Here is an 18,384-nt window from a genome sequence, read left to right as displayed (position 1 = left end):
AGAAATACTCACTTCAGCCAATCAAATTGCTCTGTTTTGCTTCTGTAAATGCTTAATACAAGTGTTCCTTCTTTGCCCTCCCAGCGGAGTGCTAGCCACTTAAGTTATGGTGCTACCCTGAGCTATAAATCACTGAGAGGTCAAAGAAACTTTTTTTTTTTTTTTGAGTTGCTCAGGCTGGTGTGCAGTGGTACAATTTGAGCTCACTGCAACCTCTGCCTACCAGGTTCAAGCAATTCTCCTGCCTCAGCCTCCCGAGTAGCTGGGACTACAGGTGCACGCAATTGCACCCAGCTAATTTTTACATTTTTTGGTAGAGACAGGGTCTCACCATGAAATAAACTCTTGAAAACATAAATGTGCCTAAGTCTGTCTGTCTTTCTTTCTCTTTCTTTCTTTCTTTTTTTTTTTTTTTTAATGCAGTTTTGCTCTGTCGCCAGCCTGGAGTACAGTGGTGTGATCCTGGCTCACTGTAACCTCTGCCTCCTGGGTTCAAGCAATTTTCCTGCCTCAGACTCCTGAGCAGCTGGGACTACAGGCACAAAGCACCACCCCTGGTTAATTTTTTGTATTTTTAGTAGAGACGGGGTTTCATCATACTGGCCAGGATGGTCTTGATCTCTTGACCTTGTGATCTGCCCACCTCGGCCTCCCAAAGTGCTGGGATTACAGGCATCAGCTGCCACTCCTGGTCTCTTTCTTTCTTTTTAGAGATAGCGTCTTACTACATTACTAAGGCTAAATTCAAATTCCTGAGCTCAAATGATCCTCTTGCCTCTGCCTCCTGAATAGCTGAGAGTACAGGTGAGCACCACTGTGCCTGCCAAGGTTTTCTTTTATCAGGTCAGGTGTCAGAAGTGGGAGCCACGGGAGTGCACCCAATACTGGCCTCCAGGAGCAATGAGCAAACAAATGCAGATACCTCACTGAGCCCTTTGTGTTCACTGCTTCTCACGATGCATTTGGAGGCCATCCCGGGAAAGCCCACTTGGATACATGAACTTCATAATTTGTGTTGATATCTCTGAGTTTATTTAAACATTTTAAAACCTGGACTGGGTTTGAAAATCATGACATAAACGAGACTCTGTCCTGTAGAAAGATTTCTTGTTTCTGACTGAGGTGTACAGAAACTTAACTAGGTTTAGTTAAAGACCTTTGGTTAAAAAGTTTCCAGGAGGCTGGGGACGTGGTAGCTCATACTGTAATCCCAGCACTTTGGGAGGCCAAGGTGGGCAGATCACTTAAAGTCAGGAGTTTGAGACCAGCCTGGCCAACATGGTGAAACCCCATCTCTATTAAAAATACAAAATTTGTCAGGTGTGGTGGTGCATGCCTGTACCCCCAGCTACTTGGGAGGCTGAGGCATGAGAATCATTTGGACCTGGGAGGCAGAGCTTGCAGTGAGCAGAGATTGTGCCACTGCACTCCAGCCTGGGTGACAAAGCGAGACATTGTCTCAAAAAAAAAAAAAAAAAAAAGTTTCCAGGAGGACAGAAAATAATGGTTTATTGAAATCCAGATCAGCTTGGGCAGCATGGTGAAACCCTGTCTCTAAAAAAATACAGAAAAAGGCTGGGTACAGTGGCTCACACCTGTAATCCCAGAAATTTGAAAGACTGCAAGGCTGAAGGGGGCATATCACCTGACGCCAGGACTTTGAGACCAGCCTGGCCAACATGGTGAAAACCTGTCTACTAAAAATACAAAAATTAGCCAGACGTGGTGGTGGGCGCCTGTAATCCTAACTACTCTGGAGGCTTAGGCAGAGAATTGCTTGAACCTGGGAGGCGGAGGTTTCAGTGAGCTGAGATCGCACCATTGCGCTCCAGCCTGGGCGACGAGTGAAACTCTGTTTCAAAAAACAAAAACAAAAACAAAACAGAAAAAGGGGCTGGGCGCAGTGACTCACGCCTATAATCCCAGCACTTTGGGAGGCCGAGGCGGGCAGATCACCTGAGGTCAAGAGTTCGAGACCAGCCTGACCAACATCGTGAAACCCCATCTCTACTAAAAGTACAAAATTAGCCAGGCGTGGTGGCGCATGCCTCTAATCCTAGCTACTTGGAAGGCTGAGGCAGGAGAATCTCTTGAACTTGGGAGGCTGACGTTGCAGTGAGCCAAGGTCGCGCCATTGCACGCCAGCCTGGGTGATGAGTGAAACTGTCTCAAAAAAAAAAAAAATGCAGAAAAAGAGGCCGGGCGCAGTGGCTCATGCCTGTAATCCCAGCACTTTGGGAGGATGAGGCAGGCAGATCACTTGAGGATAGGGGGTTCAAGAGCAGCCTGACCAACATGGTGAAACCCCATCTCTACTAAAAATACAAAATTAGGTGGGTGTGGTGGCACTTGCCTGTAATCCCAGTTACTTGGGAGGCTGACGCAGGAGAATTGCTTGAACCCGGGAGGCGGAGGTTGCGGTGACCCGAGATCGCACCGTTGCAATCCAGCCTGGGCAACAAGAGCAAAACTCTTTCACAAAAACAAAAAACAAAACAAAAAAAACAACAAAAAAACAAAAAACAGGTTGGGTATGGTGGTGCGCATCTATAGTACCAGCAACCCAGAAGGCTGAGGTGGGAGGAATGCTTGAGTCTGGGGAGGTCGAGGTTGCAGTGAGATGTGATTGCACCACTGCACTCCAGCCTGTGTGACTGAGTGAGACTCTGTCTCAAAAAAATCAATCAATCAATCAATCAATCCAGAGAGTCTAGGTCTCCATCTTGGAAACTGAATCTTTCTAGTGGAATGAGTAAATCTTACCAGAAATAATTTAGAATCTTGGTTATCGGGAACAGGTCCCCCAAAATCTGGCCATAAACTGGCCCCAAAACTGGCCATAAACAAAATCTCTGCAGCACTGTGACATGTTCATGATGGCCATGACGCCCACACTGGAAGGTTGTGGGTTTCCAGGAATGAGGGCAAGGAACACCTGGCCTACCCAGGGTGGAAAACCGCTTAAAGGCGTTCTTTTTTTTTTTTTAATATTTTTATTTTTTTGAGACGGAGTCTCTGTCGCCTAGGCTGGAGTGCAGTGGCACGATCTCGGCTCACTGCAAGCTCCGCCTCCTGGGTTCACGCTATTCTCCCGCCTCAGCCTCCCGAGTAGCTGGGACCACAGGCGCCCGCCACCATGCCCGGCCAATTTTTTGTATTTTTAGTAGCGACAGAGTTTCACCATTCACAGGATGGTCTTGATCTCCTGACCTTGTGATCCGCCTGCCTCAGCCTCCCAAAGTGCTGGGATTACAGGCGTGAGCCACCACGCCCGGCCAAAGGCGTTCTTAAACCACAAATAATAGGATGAGCGATCTGTGCCTTAAGGACATGTTCCTGCTGCAGATAACTAGCGAAACCCATCCTTTTATTTCAGCCCATTCCTTTGTTTCCCACAAGGGATACTTCTAGTTAATCTAATATCTATAGAAACAATGCTAATGACTGGCTTGCTGTTAATAAATACGAGGGTAAATCTCTACTGGGGCTCTCAACTCTGAAGGCTGTGAGACCCCCGATTTCCCACTTCACACCTCTATATTTATGTGTGTGTGTCTTTAATTACTCTAACGCCGCTGGGTTAGGGTCTCCCCGACTAAGCTGGTCTCGGCACTTGGTGACCAAAATAGGGATGTTTTAACTCAAACCAAATTGCTCATTGATGGGACACACACACTAAAAGTGATCCCAAACACTTCACAAACAAAGGCTGTAGTTTTGATCGGCAGGTAGGGGATTCTAATTATCTTTCCTTTTCTGTTACTCTGAATCTCCTTTTTTGCTTGCTTACCTGCCTGCACTGAAGGGAAGAAATCCCTAGGTAACTTTTGTTGGGGTTTTACTTGTTGCCGATGGTGGAGGGCAGTCACATGATCATAGCTCACTGCAGTCTCTAACTCCTGGGTTCAAGAGATTCTCTTGCCTCAGCTTCCCAAGTAGCTGGGACTACAGACATCTGCCACCATGCCTGGCTAATTTTTAAATTTTTTGTAGATACAGGGTCTCCCTATGTTGCCCGGGCTGATCTGGAACTCCCGGGTTCAAGTAATTATGCTGCCTCGGCCTCCCAAAGTGCTGGGATTACAAACATGAGCCACAGCACTTGCTCCTAGATAAGTTTTTATAAAAGTTAGGCCTTCAGATCAATCACGTCTGCTATTGATTGACTGACTGAGACAGTGTCTTGCTCTGTCACCCAGGCTCAAGTGCAGCAGCACAATCATGGCTCACTGCAGCCTCAATCTCCCAGCCTCCTCAGTAGCTGAGACTACAGGCATGTACCACCACATCTAGCTAATTTTTTGATTTTTTTGTACAGTCGGTCTCACTATGTTGTCCAGTGTGGTCCTGAGCTCCTAATCTCAAGCAATCCTCCTGCCTTGGCCTCCCAAAGCTGGGATTGACAGCATGAGCCAAGACGCCTGGCCAAAGTGGGCTTTTTAAACACCCTGTGCCTTGTCAAAATCTCGAGGTCACAGCCATAGTGAAGGGTATGCTGCATGGCATAGGAAATGCTTCATCTGCCCTATTTGTTAAAGGGTTATATCATGAATTTAGTAATATAAACACGTTGATAGAATCTGGAGATGCTCCAAGATGGATGTACGAGGCAGAATAGTATCACTTCTGAAGATAGTATCTGTAGTCATGAGACACCATATGGTCAATTTATAGACCAGAAAAAAGCCACAAAAATGGCAAACTTTTTTTTTCTTTTGAGACAGAGTCTCTCACTCCATCGCCCAGGCTGGAGTTCAATGGCATGATCTGGGCTCACTGCAGCCTCCGCCTCCCTTGTTCAAGTGATTCTCCTGCCTGTCTCTCAAGTAGCTGGGATTACAGGCACCAGCCACCACGCCCCACTAATTTTGTATTTTTAGTAGAGATGGTGTTTCCTCATATCATCCAGGCTGGTCTCAAACTCCTGACCTCAAGTAATCTGCCCGCCTCGGCCTCCCAAAGTGCTGAGATTACAGGTGTGAGCCACCACGCCTGGCCAAAAACGACAAACTTTTGAAGGCAATTTCTACTGTTTCCTACCTGTGTTGACTGGTCAGTGAACCAGACCTGCAGATGAAAGAAGGATGAACCCATAACTGATGTCAAAGCCCTCTTGGAGGTTTCGTTTTTGTTCCAGCATTTGGGTCAATTCAGTCAGCCCTCGCTGCTCTCTTTGCAAATGAACTCTACCTGCACATTAGTAGACACATAAAAGAAAGAGAGAAAAGATAGGGAGGGAAGCTACAGACTCATTTATGTTAGCTGAACAGTTTCAAAGGACCTTAGCACAAGATACAAAACAAAAATGCTTCTAAATGGACAGTCTTGCAGTGATAGCAATGTCAGGGCAACTAACAGCCTAGAATGACCTTCGGATTTCTCCTAATAAGTAACTCTTGAATCAGTGTTTGTCAGCTTCTGTCTGCATGTTTGAGTGTCTTTCTGTGAATGTATGTATGTTTATAGGTTAATTTATATGATATTTTTGGATGGCATTACTAAACCAATTTATACAGTCCTTTAAGGGACTTGTATTCAAATTGGCTCGGGGGTAAATGAGCACTCTTATAAGTTACTCTGAAAACGCACAGAAATGTTGAAACTAATCCAAAATGTGGAGTTTGTTTCTAAGTTCACATGAAGGAGATCTCTGGTCAATATAGTTTTAAAATTGTTGGTGAAATAAAAATAGGAGTGTTTTCAGAATTGCTAGTTTTTCCTAGGTTGGGGTGAGACAGGTTTGTGCTGTCTCTGCTAGATGTTTATGACTATTCAACCATAAATCCAAACTAAGAGTAAAAAAATGAGCAGTAAATGCTGGGCGCGGTGCCTAACGCCTGTAATCCCAGCACTTTGGGAGGCCGAGGCAGGTGGATGACGAGGTCAGGAGTTCAAGACCAGCCTGACCAAGATGGTGAAACCCTGTCTCTACTAAGACTACAAAAATTAGTCAGGGGCAGTGGCAGGCACCTGTAATCCCAGCTACTTGGGAGGCTGAGGCAGGAGAATTGCTTGAACCTGGGCAGCAGAGGTTGCAGTGAGCTTAGATCACGACACTGCACTCCAGCCTGGGCAACAGAATGAGACGTCTCAAAAAAAAAAAAAAAAAAAAAAAGCAGTAAAAGGAATCATTTGGTGCATGAGTCATGGAAGGTAAGCCAAAAACACTTTGGGAAGAATCATGGGTAACTTTTAAATTACTCTGCTTCTGTGATATTTTTGAAACTTGCCTGATGTATCAAAAAAATAAAATAGCGTTAGTTGATGGTGTTGAGCAGGGGACTGAATTCCTATGGAGGATGTGTTTTTAGGCAGAGAAAGCCTCTCTCTGCATCTGTTATTTTTCCAAGTGCTTTTAGCGAGAAATGATCAGTGTACCAAAGCATCATATCTTTGGGTGATATGGGGTGGCAGTTCCTGAAATCCATCAAATGGCTACCTTTGGTTAATGTCTCATGAAATTTTTCATGGGCAATCCATGTATAATTATGAAGAACAAGTGAATCAGGTAAATGCGAATGAAATAAAGGTTTATAAATAGGGCCAGTTGTGGTGGTTCATGCCTGTAATCCCAGCACTTTTGGAGGCTGAGGCATGACGATCACCTGAACCCAGAAGTCCAAGACCAGCCTGGGCAACATAGCAAGATCCAGTCTTTGCAAATGATGAAATCAGCTGGCTGTGGTGGTGTGCATCTGTGTCCCAGCTACTTGGGAGGCTGAGGTGTGAGGACTGCTTGAGCCCGGGATGTTGAAGTGGCAGTAAACCATGACTGTGCCACTGCACTCCAGCCTGGGTGACAGAGTAAGACCCTGTCTCAAAAAAAAAAAAAAAAAAAGGCCGGGCGCGGTGGCTCAAGCCTGTAATCCCAGCACTTTGGGAGGCCGAGACGGGTGGATCATGAGGTCAGGAGATCGAGACCATCCTGGCTAATACGGTGAAACCCCGTCTCTACTAAAAAATACAAAAAACTAGCCGGGCGAAGTGGCGGGTGCCTGTAGTCCCAGCTACTTGGGAGGCTGAGGTGTGAGGACTGCTTGAGCCCGGGATGTTGAAGTGGCAGTAAACCATGACTGTGCCACTGCACTCCAGCCTGGGTGACAGAGTAAGACCCTGTCTCAAAAAAAAAAAAAAAAAAAAGGCCGGGCGCGGTGGCTCAAGCCTGTAATCCCAGCACTTTGGGAGGCCGAGACGGGCGGATCATGAGGTCAGGAGATCGAGACCATCCTGGCTAATACGGTGAAACCCCGTCTCTACTAAAAAATACAAAAAACTAGCCGGGCGAAGTGGTGGGTGCCTGTAGTCCCAGCTACTCGGGAGGCTGAGGCAGGAGAACGGCGTGAACCCGGGAGGAGGAGCTTGCAGTGAGCTGAGATCTGGCCACTGCACTCCAGCCTGGGTGACAGAGCAAGACTCCGTCTCAAAAAAAAAAAAAAAAAAAAAAAAAACTTTATAAATACACCTTTCAAAATAGTTATATTTTACAAAGTATGTCTACATAAAAGTAGTTTAAAAACATTTTTGCATCGGGCGTGGTGGCTCACGCCTGTAATCCCAGCACTTTGGGAGGCCGAGGCGAGCAGATCACCCGAGGTCGGGAGTTCAAGACCAGCCTGACCAACATGGAGAAACCCTTTCTCTACTAAAAATACAAAATTAGCTGGGCGTGGTGGCACATGCCTATAATCCCAGCTACTAGGGAGGCTGAGGCAGGAGAATTGCTTGAACCTGGGAGGCGGAGGTTACGGTGAGCCGAGATCGTGCCATTGCACTCCAGCCTGGGCAACAAGAGTGAAACTCCGTCTCAAAAAAAAAATATATATATATTTTTGCCAGGTGCAGTGACTCACACCTGTAATCCCAACACTTTGGGAGGCTGAGGCCAGCGGATCAGCTGAGGTCAGGGGTTTCGGACTAGCCTGGCCAACACGGCAAAACCCCGTCTCTACTAAAACTATAAAAATTAGCCGCACGTGGTAGCGCACGCCTGTAGTCTCAGTTACTGGGGAGGCTGGGACAGGAGAATCACTTGAACCTGGGAGGCAGAGGTTTCGGTGAGCCTAGATCGCTCAACTGCACTCCAGCCTGGGTGACAAAGTGAGACGCCATCTCAGAAATAAATACATAAACAAATAAATAAAAATAAAAACAAAACAGTTTTTGGTAAATTGAAATCTTTTTTTTTTTTTTTTTGAGACGGAGTTTCGCTCTTGTTGCCCAGTCTGGAGTACCATGGTGCGATCTCGGCTCACCGCAATCTCTGACTCCCAAGTTCAAGCAATTCTCCTGCCTCAGCCTCTCGAGTAGCTGGGATTACTGACATGCGCCACCACGCCCGGCTAATTTTGTATTTTTAGTAGAGACGGAGTTTCTCCATGTTGAGGCTGGTCTCGAACTCCTGACCTCAGGTGATCCACCCGCCTAGGCCTCCCAAAGTGCTGGGATTACAGGTGTGAGCCACCATACCCAGCCAAATTGAAATCTTAAAGGTATGTTACATTAAGTTAAATAATAGATACTCAAATGTCTGAGTCATTTCACAGTAAGTCAAGTTACTGAAGTACTAATTGCTGAACATAAATTTAAAACATATATATTCTGGTGTCTTATTTTTATAGAGTTTAGCAAAGCTAAATATATTTGGCCCTGGTAATTAAAGAGATGAAAAATTTTGAGTTGGAGTTCATCTGCAAAAAGCTAACGTAAAACACTTCATGGCCAGGTACAGTGGCTCATGCCTGTAATCCCAGTAATTTGGGAGATCCAGGTGGGTGAATCACAAGGTCAGGAGTTCAAGACCAGTCTGGCCAACATGGTGAAACCCCATCTCTACCAAAAATACAAAAATTAGCCAGGCATGGTGGCACACACCTGTAATCCCAGTTACTGGGGAAGCTAAGGCAGGAGAATTGCTTGCACCTGGGAGGTGGAGGTGCGGTGAGCTGAGATCTTGTCACTGCACTCCAGTCTGGGTGACAGTGAGACTCTGTCTACAAAAAAAAAAAAAAAAGACTGTCTCAAAAGAAAACCAACCAACCAACCAAACAAGCAAACAAAAAACACTTCACAATGCTTACTGGTTTTCACTGGAAATTAAGGTTACAGGCCAGGTGTGGTGGCTCACACCTGTAATCCCAGCACTTTGGGAGGCTAAGGAAGGTGGGTCATGAGGTCAAGAGATCAAGACCATCCTGGCCAACATGGTGAAACCCTGTCTCTACTAAAAACACAAAAATTAGCTGGGCATGGTGGTGCGTGCCTGTAGTCCCAGCTACTTGGGAGGCCGAGGCAGGAGAACTGCTTGAACCTGGGAGGCGGAGGTTGCAGTGAGCTGAGATCACGCCACGGCACTCCACCCTGGCAACAGAGTGAGACTCTGTTTCAAAAAAATAAAAAAGAAAAGAAATTAAGGTTAGTAAGAGTAAAAAATTCTAATCAATATATGTAATTAAAACATCTAGAAATAAGCCAGGATTATTAGATGTTTATTAAGCTCATGCCTGTAATCCCAGCACTCTGGGAGGATGAGGCGGGCTGGATCACCTGACGTCAGGAGTTCAAGACCAGCCTGATCAACATGGAGAAACCTCGTTTCTACTAAAAGTCCAAAATTAGCCGGGCATGGTGGCACATGCATGTAATCCCAGCTACTCAGGAGGCCGAGGCAGGAGAATCTCTTAAACCTGGGAGGCGGAGGTTGTGGTGAGCCAAGATGGCGCCACTGCACTCCAGCCTGGACAAGAGCAAAACTCCATCTCCAAAAAAAATATATATATATATATACACACATACACACACACACACATATATATACATACGCATATATACACACACGTGTATATATACATGCATGTATATATACATACATACATATATACACATATATACATACATATACACACACATAGAAATAATAGGGAAAGCAACACTGTATGCAAGGGAAGGCATGTTTTATATGGGAAGTTATATCGATGAATTTTGATTAAAGAAGGATAATCATTTTTGTCCTAACATAGAGTGACTATTCCACATGAGGAAAGAGGAAAAAGTATAAGACAAATTAAATGGATATGAGAAAGTTGGCTGACCATGGTGGCTCATGTCTATAATCCCAGCACTTTGGGGGGCAGAGGTGGGAGTATCATTTGAAGCCAGGAGTTTGAGACCAGCCTGGGCAAAATAGTGAGACCCTGTCTCTACAAAAATTAAAAAATGAAAAAACAGCCAGGTGTGGTGGCATGCACCTATAGTCTCAGCTACTCTACAGGCTAAAGTGGGAGAGTCGCTTGAGCCTAGGAGTTCCATACCATAATGTAGTGAGCTATGACTGCAGCACTGTAATCCAGCCCGGGTGGCAGAATGAGACTCTGTCTCTTAATTTAAAAAAAAAAAAAAAAAAAATGGGCGCAGTGGCTCACGCCTGTAATCCCAGCACTTTGGGAGGCCGAGGCGGGCACATAAGGAGGTCAGGAGTTTGAGACCAGCCTGGCTAACATAGTGAAACCCCGTTTCTACTAAAAATACAAAAATTAGCTGGGCGTGGTGGCAGATGCCTGTAATCCCAGCTACTTGGGAGGCTGAGGCAGAAGAATTGCTTGAAGCCAGGAGGTGTAAGTTGCGGTGAGCCGAGATTGAGCCACTGCACTCTAGCCTGAGCAACAGAGCAAGACTCCATCTGAAAAAAAAAAAAAAAAAAAATTGTAGAAGGTCGCGAAAGAGTAAATTTAAATGAAGAACTTCATGTTTTGTCAAACTGGCTACAACTGAATGAATTTATTATAATGGTTTTATAGAAGAGCCCTAATGTCAAAAGTACATTGGTGTAAAACTAGAAGTTGGTTTTCTCCCACTTATTTTATTTATTTATTTATGAGATGGAGTCTCACTCTGTTGCCCAGGCTGCAGTGCAGTGGCAACCCCACTCAGTGTCTGTTCACTGCAACCCCTGTTTCCCGGGTTCAGGCAATTCTCTGCCTCAGCCTCCTGAGTAACTGGGATTACAGGCATGCGCCACCACGCCTGGCTAATTTTTGTATTTTTATTAGAGACAGGGTTTCACCATCTTGACCAGGCTGGTCTTGAATTCCTGACCTCGAGATCCACCGCCTCAGCCTCCCAAAGTGCTGGGATTACAGGTGTGAGCCACCATGCCAGCCCTATTTATTTATTTTTTGAGGCAAAATCTCACTCTCTCACCCCAGGCTAGATGGAATGCAGTGGTGCAATCTCGACTCACTGCAATCTCCGCCTCCTGAGTTTAAGAGATTCTCATGCCTCAGCCTCTTAAACAGCTGGGATTACAGGTGTGCACCGCACCACACCAGGCTAATTTTTGTATTTTTAGTAGAGATAGGGTTTTGCCATGTTGGCCAGGTTGGTCTCGAACTCTCTGACCTCGTGTGATGCACCCACCTCAGCCTCCCAAAGTGCTGAGATTACCACACCTGGCCATGTTTGGATCCTTTTCTAAAAGCAGTTGATAACATCTACATTCAAAAGTTGTTTCTTGGCTGGGTGCAGTGACTCACGCCTGTAATCCCAGGACTTTGGGAGGCCAAGGGGGGCGGGTCACCTGAGGTCAGGAGTTCAAGACCATTCTGGCCAACACAGAGAAACCCCATCTCTACTAAAAATACAGAAACTAGTAGCCAAGTGTGGTGGCGAGTGCCTGTAATCCCAGCTACTCAGGAGTCTGGGACAGGAGAATTGTTGGAACCCAGGAGGCGGAGGTTGCAGTGAGCCAAAATTGCGCATGATTAGAACCACAATGAGTCCGGGCACGGTGGCTCACGCCTGTAATTACAGCACTTTGGGAGGCTGAGGTGGGCAGATCATGAGGTGAGGAGTTCGAGACCAGCCTGACCAACATGGTGAAACCCCGTCTCTACTAAAAATACAAAAATTAGCTGGTCATGGTGGCACATGCCTGTAATCCCAGCTACTCAGGAGGCTGAGGCAGGAAATCAGTTGAACCCTGGAGGCGGAGGTTGCAGTAAGCTGAGATCGTGCCATTGCACTCCAGCCTGGGCAACAAGAGCAAAATTCCGTCTCAAAAAAAGAAGAGACCACAATGAGATGAACAACAAAAGAAATCTCTCCTCAAAGAGCCTCACGGTGTGACCTCAAGTCCCTGAATGAGACAACTACCACCCACCCATGATGGTGACAGAGTGGCGCTCATGCCTATGTTTTAGCCAATCTCTCATCACGGATAGGCTGACTGGAAGGACAACGTTGTTTGTAAAAATTCTCTTTGGGAAGCCATTGGGCTGGGGTGGCTCTAGTCCTTCAATTTCTCCATGCAGAAACCTTGCCCTATGGGAACCTCACATTTAATCTAGAAATGGCGCCAGCCTGAAACTCCCAGCCCTAACGAGAGACTTTCCACTCTGTCGAGTTGTTTTCCTGGGTTTGCTTCTGCAAATGCTTGATAACTGTCCCCCTGGCTCTCCCTGGGAGTGCTAGTCACCCACAGTCTTGTGATAGGAAGGTTCACTGAGCAATAAATGCTCAAATAAACTTTTTTTCTCTCTTTAAAATTTTTAATAAATAGAGTTGAGGTCTCACTATGTTGCCCAGGCTGATCCCAAACTCTGAAGCTCAAGTGATCCTTCCACCTCAGCCTTCCAAAGTGCTAGGATTACAGGTCCGTGCCACCACACCTGGCCTCAAAAAAACTTTTTTATTTTTTTAATTTTTTCAAATAAACTTTTTTTTTTTTTTTTGAGACAGAGTCTTGCTCTGTTGCCCAGGCTGGAGTGCAGTGGTGTGATCTTGGCTCACTGCAAGCTCCGCCTCCCAGGACCAAGTGATCCTCCTGCCTCATCCTCCTGAGTAGCTGGGTCTACAGGCATGCACCACCATGCCCAGCTAATTTTTTGTATTTTTGGTAGACATGGGGTTTCACCATGTTGGCCAGGCTGGTCTCAAACTCCTGAGCTCAGATGATACACCTGCTTCAGCCTCCCGAAATGCTGAGACTACAAATATGAGCCACTGCACCTGGCCCGCTTGCCTTTAAAAGCCTGCTTGTAGCCAGGCATGGTGGCTCACGCCTGTAATCCTAGCACCTTGGGAGGCTGAGGCGGGCAGATTACTTGAAGTCAGGAATTCCAGACCAGTCTGGCCAACATGGTGAAACCCTGTCTCTACTAAAAATACAAAAAAATTAGCCAGGCATGGTGGTGGGAGCCTGTAATCCCAGCTACTCAGGAGGCTGAGACAGGAGAATCGTTTGAACCTGGGAGGTGGAGGTTGCAGTGAGCCCAGATCCCACCATTGTACTCCAGCCTGGGAGACAGAGGGAGACTCCGTCTCAAAGAAAAGCCAGTTACAAAGGCTGAACGGAGCTCATATTCCAATTCTGAGTCTCCCCAGTGGTTGTCTTCACCTTGGCCCAGGTGAGCTCTACTTACAGGGATTTTTGCCTCGCTTTCTTCTTCGGGGGCCACTCTCTAACTCATGATGTTCCCTTCTCTTGGAGCGACAGGAACTAGGCCCTGGCTGCTTCAGGCTGTTCTCCCTGTCTCAGGATGTTGCATTTCCAGCATGTTCCACAGTTATTCTTGGGAAACACAAGCAAGAAAGGGATTGACCTGGGTGGAACTGCAGTGGTTGGAAAACTGTGTGGCGGCCCCTGCAGGGAGACCCAGGCTTCTCCAGCTTCCGAGGGCCCATGGTGGGCATCCACCATTCTCAGCAAGGTTGGGGGATGCTCAGTGCCTGGGAGCCATCAGTCTGGAAGGCTTCCTGGAGGAGGTGACTTAGGCCAGTGAGGGCAGTGACTGGGGGGGCATTCTGGGAGGGCCCAGCAAGAAAGGGACAGGGCCCTGGAGAACAGGATGAGGCAGAAGCAAAGGTACAGCCTCCTAGAGGTCCAGGGCAGGGTCCCACTGACCTTTTCAGGCCAAGGGTAGCAGGAGGTGGAAACCTCAGCGGCCTCCATAGTGTACAGGCCGGTGGCTGCTTTCCAGGTTGAGGGGCTCAGGGTGTGAGGCCTGAGAGGCTGGAGGCCTCGGGAGGAAGTCCAAGTGGTCTGAGATGGCTCAAGCTGGGCAGCCCTGGTGAGGGGTACGTGATGGGGGTGGAGGGTGCTTGGGTGAGGTGGGGTCGGAGCTGGGCCTCCAAGGACCCAGAACCCTGAGGTTTGAAGCCTGGTTCTGGCAAAGCGTCAGGTATGCCACAGACACTCAGTCATTGTGTGCTCAGCGAATTTTTGTTTTTTTTTTTTACCCTGAAGTTTACTTTGTTCATACTCAAAATTTAAAATGTGCTGAGCCTGCTGCCCCAGGATGCTCCTGTGCAGGGTGAGCCTCTCATTCTGTGGGGTGTGAGAGCCGGTCCTGCCAGGCCGTCTCACAGCTCCCTCCCATGGATGGCTACAGGAGAAAAAAAGCAGCATCAGCAGAGGCCTTGCCCACAGGAGGGTGACAAAAGGCAAGGAAAGGAGGGAGGGGGGCTCAGGGTCTTAGAGAGCCGAGCTCCAGTCCCAGCTTTGACCCCAGCCTCCCACACCCATCCTGAGCCTTCCTCTGACTCTCCAGCTCTGTACCGCACTAGGGACCCCCAGACAGACCCTCCCCAGGGGCTCCCCCGGGGAGGCAGTGCTCCCTTCTGACCTGCAGCTGGCTTCTTCCTGATGCCCCACCTATTCCTCTCAAAGCAACCTTGGAGGCGGTAATGCCTGTCACCCAGCTCTTCATAGCCATGTCAGCGTCAGGAGTGACCTCAAAGGCTCTGGAGACAGAATCTGGATGGGGGAAGAATGAGCCCGGTGACCTTGGTGACCCCACGCCCACCCCACAAATTGGGCACGTGAGGGACTGTGGGGATCCAGGTCCTACCTGAGAAAAACACCCAGACCCTCAAGATGGCCCCATCCCACCAAACTCAGTAGGGGAGAACAGGCCCTGAGCCAGTCTCCAAACCCAGCAGGGGGATGGAGGATAAGGGGTCTGTCGGGTAAATGGGGGAGGAATGAGCCAGGGGATGTCAGCGACCCATGACCTCTGTCCCCCACAGACTGGGAATGTGAGGGGCTGTGTCCCATTAGACTCTGGGGCAGCGACCTGAAAACAACACTGGGACCCTCGAGATAGCCCTGTCCCACCGAGCTCAAGGGGAACAGACCCTGAGGCAGGCTCCAACTCACTCTGCCCTCTGCAGAGATCTCCTGGTGACCTCAGGGTGGTGACTTTGCCCCTCTGGGCCCTCCCTCCCAGGGGCCATGGGGACCCCACCCTCCACCCCCAGGTTGGCAGGAGGAGCCAGGGGGACACGAGGAGGCTCTCAGAGCAGGACTGGCTGGTGCAGGCCTCACGGTGAGAGCCAGGCATGCCGTAGAGGGGTCACTAGGCTCTGGGGTCAGGTTCCCTCTGAGTGCCCAGGCATTGCCCCACTAAACCTGAGAACCCAGCACGGGGATGGAGGCTGGGGGGCCTGTTGGGTCCCGTAACAGCTCCAGGCCTGTAACTGGGGACCCAGCCTGGTACTCTTCCACCCAGCCCTACCCGTGTCCCACTCCCAGCCCAGGCCTTCCCCAGGAGCCTCCTGCTGACCAGAAGCCTCTTTCTGATCTTCTTCAGTGGGATGCTGGCCCTTTGGCTGAGCAATATCCCTGGAACAAGAGCGACAGCAAAACACATTATTGACTCCTATGACACACAAATTAGATATGCTCATGGGACAGCCTGGATAGGGGAGGAATGAGCCAGGTGATGTCGGTGACCCCACGACCTCTGCCTCCCCCCAGACTGGGGACATGAGAGTATGGAAATCAAGGTCCCACCACATGCTGGGGCAGAGACCAGAGAAAAACAGTGGGACCCTTCAGGTGGCCTTGTCCCACTGAGCTCAGCAGGGAGAACAGGCCCTGAGCCAGGTCCCAACCCCCTCTGCCGGGACCTCCTAGTGACCTCAGGGCGGTGACTTTGCCTCTCTGAGCCCTACTTCCTACAGGCCATGGGGACCGCACCCTCCAACCCTAGGCTGGCCGGGGGAGCCAGGGGTACACGTGGAGGCTCCCAGAGCAGGACTAGCTATCTGGTGGGGGCCTCACAATGAAAGCCAGGCACAAAGGGAGCTCTAGGTCCTGGGGAACAGTGTTTCTCTGAGTTCCCTGAAATTGCTCCCACCAGGCCTCTGTTCTCCCCAGCAGGGGAACAGAGGCTGAGGGGCCCTCCAGGTTCCCTGAGAGCTCTAAGCATGTGGCCGGGGTCCCCCCATCTCAGGTGTCCTGGAATCTCAGCCCAGGGGGAAGCATTTTCATCCCCACACCTTCTTACAGGACATGTTGTTCTTATGTAACCTGGAGCCCCCTGCCCACTGGGGAAATAACCACTGTCCTGCTCCTGTCCCACGGGCCTGGTGGCTGGAAGTAGTCAGGGCCCAGCTGGTTGTACGGTGAGATCTTGACCTTCACCCTAAGGCCCCTGAGGACAGGTCCTCTGAGTGTCTGCATGTCCTTACAGGGACAGCTCAGCCACACTGGGAAGAAAGCCCAAGACATCTTCCTTTCCTCACATCTGAAATCTTGGCAGGTCCCGATCTTACAAGGAAAACAGCTGGAGGGGTCACCTGGGACCTGAGCCTCCAGGAAGGCTGGCCCAAAGCCTTCTGGCTGCCCCTAGCCCCTTCTCCTTGTGTCTGGGGAGCCTCCCCTTGGCCTCAGCTCCTCAAGCATCAGAAGTTGCCTCTGCAGGCCTCGGGGAAGCTGCTCCAAAGCCCCTCAGGACCAAGTGCTGGGGGCCATCATCTCCCAGCTTCCAGCCCTTCCCAGGCCACCTTCCCATCCCCAAGGCCCCTCACCCCAGGCTGCAGCACATCAGGGGCCATCACAGAGGCTGTCCTTCACCTGCCCCTCCCACATCTTTCTCTCTGATGGCTCCGATGCGGGAGGCAGCCACAGAAGGCTGGGGCTGAGGCCAGGGAAGGCAGCCAGTCCCACCTGGCCCGACCTGGCCAGTGGCTGCAGTCCTTGAGTGCCAGCTTGTCTTACTCATTCCAGCATCAGCCCTGCCTGGACTCCTCCCAGGGCCCCTCTGGACCTGGGGGACGGCAATCGCTCTCTCTGGAGTCAGGCCCTGAGCCTTCTCAGCCCTCCTGACTCCCTGTCACCTGACCTACCTTGCAAACAGTCTGTCCTCTGTGAGTGCCTGCTGCAACTACCAGACCCTAGGCCCTCTTCACTGCCCCTGCTGTCCCCCTTAGCCCCTGCAGCTGCTCCCATACTGAGCCCCAAGCCTTGGCCCCTTACCTCTCTCCTCTACTCCCTGGAACCTCAGAAAACAGCTGTCAGTCTCCCAACCCCCATTCTTGTCCCCAGCCCATTTCCTCTGTGGCCCAGGGTCCTGACCTCACCACTCCCTGCTTCTGCAGAGCCCAAGGCAGGACCTGTGGGTGCTGAGGACCTGTTGTGGGACAAGCCAGGACAAGCCAGGACAAGCCTGAGGTGCCTGTCCTCCTGCAGGGGACAGTGGAGCAGGGCCAGGGCCACCCCAGGGGGAGCTGGGAGCTGGGTGCAGGGAAACGGACGGACTGGCCCTCACCCTGCTCTTGGCCACTGCCTCCCCGGGATCCCTTCCCGGGTCCCCTCCAGCCTCACCTTCCTTACCCGCCCTTTCCAGGGGCTGTCCCTGCCCTCTCCCTTTGGTCCCTATGGCCCTTTCTAGAAGGAAAGCTTGATTTCCTCCCTCCAAACAATTCCCTGCTGCACTTAGGCCTGCCCTTAACTGAGAACCCCATGCCTCAGTCTCCATCCCCCGAGACTCCTCATCCTCGCCGACTAACCCGGCTGCTTAGCCCCGACCATGCACCACCTGTGCTGTCCCTGCTGGAGCAGCTCACCCACCTGGGGCCCCTGGTGGTTTCCCCACGCTTGCCCTGGGCAGGAGGCTCCCTCTGTTCCATCACTGGCCCCCATACACTCTGGCTTCAGTCAGCCTGGAGGGGCTGGATAGCAGCTGTTTCCTGGCCCCACCCTTCTCTATGCCAGGAATGGCTTCATAGCGAAGGTGTGGCTTCTCTGGAAACACGCGATATGGGCCTACGCCGAACTTTCTTCTCAGGTGATCATGATATTTCATTTTATTTTGTGTATTTTTTACCTGCTGTAACATCGAAGTGGTGAGAATGCTCCTGGTTCTGAGGCTAAGGGACAGAGTACTGGCCGCTGGGCGGGCTTTCCTTGTGGCTGGTGGGGAAGGAACTTGGTGGAGTCTCAGGTGGCAGGGGCAGTACCAGGGACAGAGAGGAGGGGGCATCCAAGACCCCATAATGTCACCAACCAGGAATGTTAAGAGGAGTCTGGGCCGGGTGCGGTGGCTCAAGCCTGTAATCCCAGCACTTTGGGAGGCCGAGACAGGCGAATCACGAGTTCAGGAGATC

The 18,384-nt window shown here is 49.8% G+C and overlaps 1 long non-coding RNA gene across 1 annotated transcript; it reads right to left on the bottom strand.

Moving 5' to 3' along the window:
* Window positions 1-5,030: 5,030 nt before the first annotated feature.
* On the bottom strand, window positions 5,031-17,927 carry LOC135968807 (uncharacterized). Its single transcript, XR_010583770.2, has 5 exons — window positions 17,849-17,927; window positions 15,558-15,616; window positions 14,619-14,749; window positions 13,416-13,564; window positions 5,031-5,190 (listed from the first exon to the last, which is right to left on the bottom strand). It is a non-coding gene; the product is annotated as an uncharacterized lncRNA (long non-coding RNA).
* Window positions 17,928-18,384: the final 457 nt, after the last annotated feature.

This window comes from Macaca fascicularis, chromosome 20 (assembly GCF_037993035.2).
Source record: "Macaca fascicularis isolate 582-1 chromosome 20, T2T-MFA8v1.1".
NCBI lineage: Eukaryota > Metazoa > Chordata > Mammalia > Primates > Cercopithecidae > Macaca > Macaca fascicularis.
Note: the sequence above shows the minus strand (reverse complement) of the source record. Positions and strands in the feature narration are given on the sequence as shown.